General features: G+C 41.3%; 1 protein-coding gene across 3 annotated transcripts in view; it reads right to left on the bottom strand.

The window, feature by feature from the left end:
- The window catches only part of GPM6B (glycoprotein M6B), a 106,925-nt gene that overhangs the window by 66,194 nt on the left and 26,754 nt on the right, over positions 1-13,977 (bottom strand). The gene's annotated exons all lie outside the window — the stretch shown is intronic.

Raw genomic sequence — 13,977 nt, 5'->3', positions numbered from 1 at the left:
AATTTAAGGATGAAAAATTGAGCAAATAATTTAGATATGCTTAAAACTATGTACTATCAAAGGTCCAAAGTACTGAAAGGGGAAGACACATTTGGGAGTGATGCAGTTCATTCTCCTCTGTCTATTTCAGTTGTCACTCAAGGACCTGATTTGTGAGCCCAGTAAATCAAAATGATCCTCAATTCCTCTGTTCCCTCTCCCTTTTCTTCAGTTTGCTAGCAGTGAGTCCCACCAAATCTGAAATCAAACACTCCTACAGTTTTGCTGACAGGTAGAGCCCAGAACACAGATACTCAATAACAGCAGGATGAAAATTGACTGAAGGTACCAAGAAGGGGAATCCACAGCCATTTTGATGCAAGTTTTCTCCAGCTGGTGAAATGCAAAAATCCAACCGATCTGCCCACCCTGCAGCTCTGCTGGGTGAGGGCATTCTTGTTCTGCTGAGAGGCAGCCATATGCTGTCAGCTGTCACAATCAGCAAAGATTTTACTGCATTAGCACCTACAATGCTCAATTAGGGTGAAGGCTCCTGCTGAGCGAGGCGAAGAAAGCAGACTGCTGTCATCATAGACAGATTCCTCTGCCATTCAGGTAAGTGGAGCTGAACACAAAAAAACCCCAAAAACCCAAACCAAATGGATGGGAGGGAGTATCCCTTGACTAAAAGGACAAAGCAATAGTGAAACCAGGGCACACTTTATCAAAATCTGAGACTTTAGAAATTTGAGATCGTGGCCTGATAGGAAAGGGATATTTAGTTAAATATCACCTTTCCAGACAGGGAGCTCTTTCCATATACACATGGCACCATTATGAAGAACCAGAAAGTCTGTGCAAAAAAAAAAAAAAAAGGCACAAAGAAAATCAGTAGAATTGTCTGAGTAGCAATCCAGCTCATATCAGAATACCTTGTTTCACAGAATATTACAAGTTAGAAGGGACCTACATAGATCATCACAATCCAGCTCTTAGCCCTGCACAAGACAACCCCAAGAATCTAGAGACACTGATTTGATGCCTGAGAGCACTGTCCAAGCAATTTGTGTGCTCTGTCAGGCTGCTGTGACCACTTCCTGGGGGAATCCATCCCAGTGCTCAGGCACTCTCTGAAGGAAAAACATTTTTCAAATATCCAACCTAAACCTCCCCTGACACTGCTTAGTGTCATTCCCTTGGGTCCTGTCACTGGTCACCAGAGAGAAGAGATTGGTGTCCTCTGCTTCCCCCTGTGAGGAAGATCCTCTTCTCCAGGCTGATCAGACCAAGTGACCTTAGCCATCCTTCATACAGCTTTTCCTCCAGACCCTTCACTATGCATAAAACAGGTTTGCATGCATAAAAAATTGCATTATTCACATACATAAAAAAGGATAAACAATTTAATGACTTTAGTGCTTTTGGGAACATACTAAGTAACAATCCAGCAGCAAGTTTGCTAAGAGCAGGCAAAAGTTGGCTTTGTGCCACCATAAATCCCACTAGTGCATGTACAGGATACCACAATTAGGAAAAGATTTGTTTTTTGGATTCATCACTTCCTGTTCACAATGAGGCAAAGAACTCGTTGGTGAGAAAATGGTGCTAATAATGCCAGGGATGTGGATTTGCTACCTGTTGGGCTATTTACATAAGAGCTGGACTCAGTGATCCTTGTGGGTCTCTTCCAACTCCGAATATTCTGTGATTCTGTGAAATAAGTAGTGGCTGCCCAATGCTGGCATAGAGAAAGTCAATGGGAACACACTAGTCATACTGTCATGGAGGTACAAAGGACAAGCAAAAGACAATGGCAGTCATTCATTTTCTAAAATGACGTGTTGCTGCAAGACTTTTGGGCAGTGCTTCCCTTAACAGAATGCAGCAAATATGATTGAATACCCTTCCCCTGTCTCTTTCACTTGATTTTCCAAACAGAACAAACACCAAATTTTAGGCAGTGTCACCCATCATCCAAAAACTCTTTCAAAAGCACCTGGTTATAGATAACAATGCCTGGACTCTCAATTTTTGATGCATCGTAACCGAATCACAGAAAAAGTAAATATTCTTCCTAGGAAACTGGGAACAATTTGTTTCCATAGCAGCAAAGACAGTGATGAGCAACTCGGGCAAACAGCTTGAGAATTATTAGGAGCACAACATGGATCAGATGATTTACATACAACATAAATAGTGCAGAAGGTGACAAGAACAAGCAATAGCCTTTGAAGTATGAGAATTATACAGCCAATCATCAGATCTAGACTTGTTTCTTTCCCTTTCTCCCTGCACAGAGTCAGGAGAAAACTGTCAGCACAGATGGATAAACAGCACTGGAGGAGATAGGATGGCACCTCTGAGTCATAATGCTGTAATCCCAAAGCAGCCTTGCAACAGCCAACATCTGCATGAGAACAGCAGCAATTTTAACAATTTTAACAATTTTCAAAGTCAAGCGTAAACCTTGTTTAATCTACGCTCTGCGAAACTGTCAAGAGTTACCTGAAACAGCCTGACAGACATTGTGCTGATCTGCTTGTGGAAACTGCACATCAAAACAACATCCACCCAAAGCTCCTTTTCACCACTGAAACAAGTATTATCCATCCTCAGCTTTGAGGGCACTGACACTTAAGTTCAGCAGGACATCAGCCCATGAGGTGAACCCAAGTCAGCCTCCCAGTCATTTGTTCTTAGCACAGAATTTCACACCCTCCCTCCCCCAGTTTGCTCATAAATACCCAAAGTTATTAGGGGATCCCACTGTGTCTTGCTGTGTCTTGGCTCCTTAAACCTCGAACTAGAATTTTGTTTCCAAAACTACCTGAACCAAACACATTGATTGTAAACCAGCTGCAACAGTTTTTGAAACAGGAGATTTGCTAAAAAAACCCCCAGAATTCCACAACACTTAAAGCACAAAAAGTTACGTATCAGCTAGTTATCTAATGTGATAGATTAAACTACCTGAAAAGTTTTTCTACATGAATTCACTTCTTTTTGTTTATCATTAATGCTGAAAATTGCTAACAGGCGCATTTTGAGAGCAATATTGCTAAAGCCATTATGATACTGCAACCTAGAAGGCACCTTGAAGACTGAGTAGCATTGCAGCTATGCCAGGGCTAATCCACTTAAGAAAATCAAGATGGAACTCCTCACTTGACATTTCTGAGAACAAGGTGACAAAGTTTTAACAAAGTCGTCATTGAAGGTACTCTGTGTAAGATAACTCAAAGTTTTCATGGAGATTCCAGCCTACAGTAGAGATTGTATCCACACAGCCTGATGCAAACACCTACCTGAAAAAATGAGGTGGGAGCAACTTGGAGGACAAAATTATTTTATTTTATGTACAGCAACAAAATATTCTGCTGTCCCCTTCAGGTTTCTCAACCCCACAGTACACAGCAAGAAACCTCCCCTTTAACTAATGAGCATTGGGCTCAAGACAAGCTTTGAAAAAAGCTAGATCTGGTATCTTCCTCTTTGGGGAATTATCTTTTGTAACCATCAACTAGTCTTGAAATAACAGCATGGGAAAATAAGCACTATGAGAGTCCATCCATCCCCTAGGAAATAAACATGTCCATATGTATATACAGAAAAAACATCTATAGCATGATGTTTGTGGGAACACGGGAAGAGGAATTTCATGTTGCTTAAAAACGTAAGTAATGATGCCCAGCTGTGTCAGAGCAATAACCTGGTACTCTGACCCAGTGACAAAAGCAGATGTTAGAAAGTAAATCTGGCCATTTTTTGCATCTCTATCCCCTTATACTCCCTGAGGGTTTGGAATTGCTCTATTAAAGCTGTTAGTGGGTACTTGGAACATATATGCTGAAATCTTCCCTGAAATCCCGAATCCTTTCCTACCTGTAAATTACAGCCTTCCAAAATTAACCCTCACCAGGACAGCTCTTACAGACCTTGAACAGCGGCACACAAGTCTCAGTGACATGAAAAAGCCCCAAAACAAGACATGGGCAAGTATCTGCAATTCATTCATATCTATAATGAATTTTTCTTTTGTTATCTCTGTCTTTCAAAGGGAGAAGAGTCCTTTAAGTTAATTCAACTCCTGTTTGCTCATTTGGAAGCGCTTGAGGTTGAATTCTACTAAAAATTACTGAAGCCAAGCCAACGTGCACTGGGGATCCTGGCAGAAGAATGCAGGCACATCTCTTTTCCTTTCTAAATGGCAGGAAGGAATGAATATTTTTACATTTCATTGCTCTGTTTCAACCCTCCATTTTTGTACTTGCTCCTCCTGAGTTCACACTGTTAGGCCACGTTTCATTGCCTCCACAGTCTCACAGCACTGCAAAGGACCAAGAGGCCACCACCAGGGTATCACACAGCCAAGCTCAGCCACCTGAGTTTGCTGTAGCTCTGAAGCAGCTGCCACCACCGTGCTCAGCCACAGCCCATTCTTCTTCTCTAGGGCATATTTGTGTTGATTTCCATGCAAAGATTCCATATATTGAAGTTCCCATCCTTGAATTCCCTGGAGAAGGCTGCCCACACAGCATGCAAGCTGTTTAAAACTTATCCCTGTGCCAGTTTGGTTTGCTGTCTAGCCAGGAAATGGTTCTGCCTCCCTCTGCTCAAAGGACATCAATGTTATTCAAGTGCAGCAAGAGCAGCCATTATTTCAGCTGAAAGGAAAGAAAACGTCACCCTTTGAGGATACAAACTGCAGGAAAGCTTTGGGGCAAGAAGAAAAGACCCGGGGAAGAAACTCACAAGTGCCTAAAGGGCATAGCCACTCTTTGATGCACAGAGAAGGATCGTGCTAAGGACTGGATCCTGTTTAAAGGGCTGCATAAGTAAGCTGAGACCTTTTCCAAGCTCAATATGGAAGCACTGCAGTGTTATTCCAGTGCCAGCAGACCACGGTAAGCAAGCAGCATGTGACACTGACTTCACAGAAACCTCTTCTGGTGGCAAATGTCAGCTGAGTCTTGACGTACCTGGTGAGCCCAAGAAGGCAGGGTCTTACCCACTTAAATCTCAAACACTTAAACACAAACTGATAAGGCACTGCCTGCCAGATCAAGGGTACCCTCATACCCACTGGCAATGCCTCCTTCAAAGCATGCCTAAATAGACTCAGGCTAAAAGCTAAGGACAGAAGCAGCCAGAAGGAGTTTAAGGATCACTTGAACTTGACCGGGAAAGCTCCCTGGCTGCTCTTAGGCCAACAATGCCCTTGTGGTCGAAATGGGTTGGATTAAATTGAAGCACATCAGTCAAGAGGCCAGTCCCTTCAGGCACTCTTGACAGCCAGCACTGCCAGAGCTCCCTTCTGCCACCCCACACAGCTACAGAGAGAGTCTCCTCAGCTACAAGGCTAAAGTTAGCTGGTAACATGGAAACCTGTTCTCACTACCCACATCCCCAGATGTCAGATTAATTTAAATACACTTAACCATATTCCAAATCTACGCGTTGCCAGGAAAACAAGTGCACTAATTTGTGCCTGTGAGAAATTCAACTGACAAATCCAGAAGCAACACAAAAGTGATAAACAGGTTAGATAGTGGAAATAATCATGCATTTAGCCTTGGCTGTAATTTGTCAATACAAGGCTTTTAGCAAGCAAAAAGCATTTGCACAGAGACCTGGAAAATGAAGCACTGCCAAAGAGATCAGCTGCTAGAAGCAACACTGCCATCTCATGATTTTATTTCAAGTTTCATGATATTCAGTGTTTTTTACAGGGCTTCAGCTTTTCAGCCATTAAACATGAGCTATAAGGTGCCTAAAACAAAATACAAACCCAAATTTTCTAGCCTGGATTTTATTTCTGATAAGAAGCCTAAATATGTAACCTTTACCTATTGACCAAGAGACAAAATTGATAAACTCAAAGCACAGCATTCAAAACCAACCACGTGCTTTTGGATCACAGCTTTCCAACAGCCTGACTTTCTGCACCAGACTGCCATCCTCATGAGCTAGATAAGCATAGCAGCTCAGCTCACAAACAGATTTGAGAAGCTCTGACCCTCTGCTCTAACAGCTCGAGAGTCAACTTTTGGGCATCCAAGGGGGACAAAACTAAACAAACAAAGAAAGGAGCCTACACCTTCCCTGGACTACAACTGCCAGGAGGGACCAGAACATTCCAGAGCTTGGAAACTTTTCTAGTTCCTAGAAAAAACTAAACACACCTGATAGACAAACCACCCATAGATCTCCTCTCTGACAAAAGGTCACCAAGAGGTCCTAGTGTGATGTTCACCAGCATGTGAAGAGTCATTTAAACCTGAAGCAAGAAGGCCTTTTGCTGCTCACAGCTGCTCTTGCTGCTCCTTGCTCTTCAGCTGAGAAGGATGGAGACACAACCTAGACAACTCCTCCCAGAGATGTTTCTTGCCCCAGCTCCAGGTTCTCCCACCATGCTTCCCACTGCCATGCTTTCTCTGGCCTAGCAGGAGCAGGGATAAGTCCTGTACTCACATGAGTTCAAAGCATCCTCTCACTGACATGCTCAAGGCCTCTCTTGATTTTATTAATTTTATTTAATTCACAACAGCTGGGAGGCTTCTAAGTAGCTTTAATGGCCTGTAGGATGGAATTATTCTGGAGTGGCAGGAACAGGTTAAGCTAGAGTGATCCAAAGCTAGTAAGGCTCACTGAGGAGCACACAGGGCACAGCACCCTGACTCCCCCAGCTGGCCTGCAGCTGCACCCCAGCACCAAAGCTGGCAGGAGCTGCTCGGAGGCCCAAGAGGAGTTTCTCCCAGGCCACATCTGCTCTTGGAGGCAACAAACCCGTGATGGCCAGCAGAATGCTCAGCTTTGAGAGCTGCAGTCTTGGTGACAGGTCTTGATTCAAAGGGGCACAACAGCAGATGCACTAGAAGAGCTTTTCTCACCTTCCCTCTCCATAACTTCACTTAACAAGAAGAGATTTTCTGGGCTATTATGTTTTCAAAGGAGCAAACTAGAACAGCTGGGCTTGTATCTTTTTTCCCTTGCAGAGGAACACCAGTAGAGGCCACCACAAACCCAACTGAGCAGGCTTTCAGCCACAGAGGCAGGTGTGTGGGTTCACCCACACCAAGGGGAAAAGGGACTGAAGACAGGATCAGAGTTTCAATTATGTCTTGACCAGTATTTGAACAAGGCATCAAAGCAAGCTTCATCACTGGCAGCCTTCAGAATCTCTTAATGTATTATTCAGTTTTGTTTTAACTCCTCTCTTCACTCTGAAGTTCATTATTATACTCAGAAAAGCCCAAGTGAAAAACCAGTAAATAATATGGCAGTATTTCCTGGGCATCATGTAAAGTGCTGGGGCATTCAGCAAACAGAAATCCCACTGAATCTTCACTAAGAGGCTGGGGTTAAGCTGTCATCCCTACATCCTCTTGCAATTCATAATAAAGCCTCATCTACTGATGTCAAATCCCATTTCTGGTAGGAGAAACTAATAGAGGCCAGCTGTTTTTCCTCTGTTTTCTCCCCAGTTAAATCATCACCTCAAACTCCTACATATACAAAGATCCCCATCCTTATATCCACTGCCTCCTTAGAAAACTACTGGCTGATGAAAGTATGCAGAAAACATGCAAGAGGCCACATCTGTACCTCCAAATAAGATTCTTTCAATTTAAGAGATATAATTTGTCACTGGACTAACAAATGCAGCTCAAGCCAAGACTTATTTCAGAGCTTATACACACCAACGTAAACTCCACTCTGAATTGGATTAAGCTTTTGCTTAATCCAAAAGAAGCTTTTATTAAAAAGCCATTTTTATTTCCTGAGCGGGAAGATTTTTCAGGCAACAACATCTAGAACTTCTGTAGCCAGTCTGCATGGTCCACCTCATTAATATACTTTTTAAAGAAACCATAAAAGCAGAAATGCTCAGGCCAGTCTCTCTGGCACTGTTTCTGGATCCTGCATGGGGATGCTTACCTCTCTTTGCCTTTTGCACTCCATAAAAATGCAACAGCAGCTTCAAGCAAGGCCAGATTAAAATCCCCCACTCTGGCTCCAGCAGAAGCATTTCATTGCAGGTGTTGTGAAGACTGACCCGGGCATGAGGAGCTCCTCAGGTCTGGGCTGGGTGCACGGACACAAACCCCAGCATTGCAAAGCAAGCCCACCTTCCCAATCCACCTACAGACACTGCTTGGACTGGACAGGCAAGAATAAACAAATAACTCCAAGAAATTACTGCTCCCAGCTGTTTCTAAATCATTCTTCTCTGTTGAGCAATGTGTTATTGAGCATTGTGAGTCACTAATTGACCATCACAGATAAAGGCCATGTAAATCAAGGTAAGAGGGGTCAAGAGAAGGAAAGTGTGCACGTGCTTTTCCCCAACTGCTTATGCTACATATTGGTTACTGAACACACCTGTGAGCTCACAGATATCTTCACTTTTAAAACTCTGATAGACCTCCCTCTGTCACTAGATTGATACTCTATAAAGAAAAGAATGAAGCATGACAGAAGATTTTGATGTCTGAAAGGTTTCTGCAAAGAGGATCAGAGTGTAACATCCTCCCTATTCCCTCAGGACAAACAGCACAGATGGCTTGAAGTGATGATAAAAAGAAATTTAGACTGGTTATTAGGAAACTATGAGGAGGTGGTGATTGAGGGAAAAGGAATAAAAGAAAAAACAAAGACAAATGCCCAGCTCAGGTGTAAGGACCGGAACAGGTCCCCTAGAGAGAGCTGCCCCCAGTGTCAGCCCCTGGAGGTTTTCCAGAAGGAGCCACACAAATGTGTGCTGGAATTGCACAGAGACTGCAAGGAGATGGGGAGAGCCGAGGGGATGATAGGTAACAGTGTGTTTTCTCATTGCGACATGATGACCAGATTTAATTCACCTTGTTTTGTTACAAATGCTTTCACCAACAGCCATGTATCTATTAGAGAGCTGACAGGAGATTAGCACTTGAAGGAAATGCATTCACCAAAGGTGAATGGCAATTTAAGACATTTTCAAAGGTCTGAATAGAGGAGGAGAAGCTCTTAGCCTCAACAATTCACCCCTGCCCAATCTCATGACTTGAACTACCACCGTGAAGCAAAGACCCGTTCCAAGGCATTTGACAGGGTTTAGGAACAGCAACATTGTAATTTCCTTTTTGATCCAAAGAGTCCGTGGGAATAAAGGCTTTCTCCACTAATTTCAGCTACCCAGATACCTTTTACTGGATGGTACATGACAGAAGAGGGTAATTCCTTTGGCATTTTGTTGTTTAGCTATAAGGAACTGCATTTTGAAAACATAATAATTCTTTCTCATCAGGTCAGTAAAATAGGGTCGACCATGCTAGGGTTTTTATTGACTCAAGAATAGTACAACTAAGCTCTTTTTTTCCTGTTTTATGCTCATACATGCTAATCCTTTAAAATGAAATTTTGTAGAAGTTACTTTTCTTTGTTTAACTATGAAGTTAAAGAAATGATACCGTAATGCTCTGGATAATGTATAACAGCTTTTGTCCACAGATTTTTTGGCATCTCTGTCCTTAATGTTGCCACAGAAAGCAATAAAAAATATTTTAAAAAGACCAGGAATTTCTGAAAATCTTTTATAGTTCATTAGTGACCAGATCTTTCCAGGATCTCCTAAGACTTATGCAATTCTTTCCACACATTGGTATTGGCTGCACTCCATAAATGTAACTATTCAACATACATATTTGTTCTGTTTGGTCATCAGTTCCTTAAAAGCAATTTTTCCATTCAGGAAAAGTCCAGTTCTGAACCTGTAATACAATAACCTTAACCACATAACCGTGGCAAATTTCAATGACAGTTGTCTAAACCCAACAGCTATATTTTAGACACACCTTTACAAGAAGTGAAAACCCAGTCTGGATGGTTCAAAACACTCAGTAGTGCTCTTCTGGATGTCAGAAAACACTTCAATGAGTGTCTGTGGAAACACTTCAAAAACACACACATCTTTTATTCCAGTAACCAGGAATAATAATTTCAAATCTTTGCGTGTCATGAAATCAGTTACACCACACAATTCCCACATGGAAGCAGCTGAGGACCTGGGCAATTCCATGGTGACACAGAGGATTGAGGTGCACCAGGCTCCCTGGCTTCTCACCCTATTAGGGAGCTAATGTGCCTAATGAGAGACTGGTGGCACTGACAACTTTAATGTAGATCCTTTATGTGATTGAGCAGGGGGAACAAGCTCCCAGCTACCAGTCAGCACTGTAGGAGGCATCCTGTTTATTTTTCTTTTTCTGTTTCATTGAAACACAAGAGTCACTGATTATTCCAAGTGGCAGAAAATGTGAAAAAAAACTTAGCTTAAACAAAATAGTTTTTCAAACAAATATTTTTTCAATACCTAACACTGGCTATATACTTATTCTGGCTTCTTAAAATAGCGACCTGATCCTTGAGCAGAGGTGGTCACAGGTAAAGCAATTACTTTGACTAGCTAATGTATAGAGAAATGATAAAAATTTCATCAACCCTTTAAATAAATGTTTGTTATTTAACAATGAAAATGGAAAATCATCTTGTGTTGACTGATGCCATTTCCATCATCCATCTATGGTTGCCTAGTTTCAGCATTATGCAGTGATCATGTGAATGAATACTCATAAAATGGCCTGACTCGTTACATAATGCTTAAACAACAAGCACTCAGACTAAATCTTCCAGTAATGAAGTATTTGAAAGTGTTGGTCATCACCAAAATTACTAACAGGCTCTAAGTCTGTATGATAAGGTTGGATGAGACACCAAATGTGCATTAACTGAGAGCTGAAACTTGACCTCATTGCAGTCTTCACAGCAGGACATTGTAAAAAGTTATGTGTGATAAGTTATATATGACTACAAGGTAACATAAAGCTATTAAGAGTTACAGGAACATATATTTACTGATATTTAGCATCTATTTAGTATCTATTTAAAATTTGACTTGCATCGTTGTCACCTAAAGTGTGGCATCAAATCACAGAATTAAGTTTCCCTGTGAAGTTTGGCAGCAGTTTGAAAGACCAGTTGTCTGAAAGGACCTTCTCAACTCCTTGATAATAAACCTACAAAGTCTTTTTGTGCCAGGGATTTCTCTCCTACAGTTGTGTGTCTGTATTTCCCTGGAGGGGATGCAGGGGAAGTGGGGTAAGAAACAACCCACAAAGGTGTGTTAGGAACTGTGCAAATTAAGCCAGAGTCATTTGAAAGGGCCTCAAGAGGTGAATAAATCCCATCTCTTGCTTACAAAAGGGGCAGTTTTGCAGTTAGACTTGATTGCCAGGCCTTGACCAGTTGAGTTTTGAAAATATCCAAGATCAAAGTTTCCATAACCTGTGTGACCTCCAGCACTTAACCACTCTCACTACAGTTTTTTCTTCTTGTGTCCAATAAAAAAATTGCTTTTATTGCTACAATTGTGACAATTGTCCCTGTCCTTGTGGTGTGCACATATAAGTATTTACCTCCATTTTCTCACACACATCCATTGGGGTTTAGATCTGGGGATTAGACCAGTCCCTCAACCCCAGCCTTCCTCCTTCCCTCTGACTCCTTTCTCATATGCTCTGGTCCCCTAAATATTTCACTGGATTTCTTCTGGATTTCTCTCTCTGATCTCTCAATAAAGCAGTTACTAAGAAGTGACAGATCAAGGAGCAAAAGTCATTTTTAATCTGCTTTGAACATTTTAGTGGTTTTCACACTGACAGAATAGAGCAGCACCAGTGAATCCATCTCTGAACAAGCAGTGATCATAACAAAACACCCAAAGGGTGTGCTCTTCTTTTCCTGCAACAGAGAGGTTTGTCAATGACTTCAGTCTCACTGACCTCTTGCTAAGAGCCACCACACTTGTCAAAAGTCTTCTACCATAACAGAGAAAAAATAATTGCACTGTAAAAACAACCAAGAGCCTTCAAGACAGCATTAGGATAAAACCAGACTTACTGGACATGAAGAGTTTATTTCTTTTTTATTATGAGCTGCAACAGACACCTAGCAAGTTCAACAGCAATTCACATAAAATATTCCAGCAAATCTGCATTTCAGGGTAAAACAGAAGGATTACAATACCAGATAAATACTCGGCCCATGTAGAAGAGATTTGTTATATTTATATGTACATATATATGTGCCAGTGCACATATGTGCCCTAAGCAGTTTCAAAGGCTTAGAAGAGGGAAAACCTCTGTGTTCTGACTGATTTTACAGGAGTAGTAATCTGTTACATATAAATACAATTTAACTGTCCAAGCCCCGACTCAGCTGCATAAAACCATCTGAAAAACAGCATTCTGCCTCCCTCCCAAATAAACAAAACATGACCTTCCACATTGATGTAGAATTCTTGCACCTCAAACAAGAAAAAAGGAAAACAAAGAAAGAAAAAAGAAAAAAAAAGAGAAAAAAGAAAAAAGAAGAAGAAAAAAGATGACATTTCTCAGGAAGTACTTCTCCTCACATGAACCACCTCCCTATCAGGAGTCTGCAAAAAGCATGAGGCTACAAAGTGAGCTACACCAAATGAAAATCATGTAGTAGTCACTTATAGTTTAAGAGTAAAATACTTTTGAGTGATTTACTTAGTAATGGGCATTTTAATGATTTAAAGTTAGCAGTGTGCTAACTTAGCTAAATTAAGCTGGCAAAGAGAACACACAGGAGTGTATAATGCTAAAGATACCATAGTCAATACACTCATGCTGTTTTTCAGCCTGTACAGGTAGAAAGGTTGTCAAGAGATTACAGAGCAGTATAATATGTGTCCAGAGAGGAATTAAAATATGCAGCTTCCACCATCAAGTGCCTGATCAGTGTGGCTCATGAGGGTACAAAGCAAACATCTCTTGTTTCCACTTCACGGGTATCCACTTCAACACCCATCTTCCAAATGGTTCAACCAACAAACAGGTAAGTGGCTTGCCCTTTGCTGGAACTGGATGAGGCATTTTTCAAAGCCATTTTACAGAGCAGGATAAAATGGAGAGGGTTTTATGATAAGACTACAGATAATTGCAGCAAGGTCTTCTCTGCATCCCAAGCAAAAAGGAGCAATATTGTACAATAATTCAGGTCAGGTGGCAAACAGCAAGTTATCACCACTCACACTTGCCATGGTGTCTCTGTCTAGCACTTAGCACCTGTTTTGACTGGTCCTAGAAACATCACTTTCTTGAGCATTCTATCCCAAGAACTGCTAAAGTAGCAAAGTGGTAACAGCTCCCAGCAGCAATGCAGACAGAAATTGCTGGGAGGAGGTGGGACAAAAAGCATCCTCAACCAGTCAACTGGGAATTGAAGAAGGAAACCGAGTCCAACAACTCTCTGTAAAAGACACTGTACCTTAAAAAACCCAGAAGGTTTACACTTCACTTAAGTGTTCAAGTTCTTTGCTCAAATTTAATGAATAAATGATATGTCTCCCTTACAATGACTTATAACCAAATTAATATCAATTGATCCTTATTAATGAAAAATTAAGTAGACTGATCCTCCTAGAAACTGCAAAAGGTAACACAGGTACAGCCTTAACATCTTCACTCAGAGAAGAGGCAAGAGACCAAGACACTACCAGTGACAAGGAGAAAAGCTGAGCAGAGATAAAGATGTAGTTGTGGCCAAAAGGCACTCTCCATTTCTCCTCCATCATGTATTACTTAGAAAGAAATACCAAGATCTAAGCCTACAAGGGAAAACAAATACTTTCAGTTTATTATTTTAAGTCTTTAAAATAGAACTCTACTGAATCTCAGCATCACTGAGACCTACACCAGATCAATAATTATCTTTGCTCATGCTCCCCTCTGAAAAATGGCCTTACTAATTGAAACACATCCAAGTGAAACTCTAAGGAAAAAAAAAATCTAATTTTGCTTTTTGTGAATCAATTTCTGACTCTCCCAGACAGTGAAAATCCCTTTTCCTAGCTTTATTTTAAGAGTATTACAAAAATGTGCCTCAAGTGCAGAACACAGAAATTGCTGGTACTCATGGGCTAAAGTTTAATTT

The sequence above is a fragment of the Zonotrichia leucophrys genome, chromosome 1 (genome assembly GCF_028769735.1).
Source record: "Zonotrichia leucophrys gambelii isolate GWCS_2022_RI chromosome 1, RI_Zleu_2.0, whole genome shotgun sequence".
Classification (NCBI taxonomy): Eukaryota; Metazoa; Chordata; class Aves; order Passeriformes; family Passerellidae; genus Zonotrichia; species Zonotrichia leucophrys.
The sequence above is the reverse complement of the archived record's forward strand: the minus strand, read 5'-3'. Positions and strand labels throughout refer to the sequence as shown.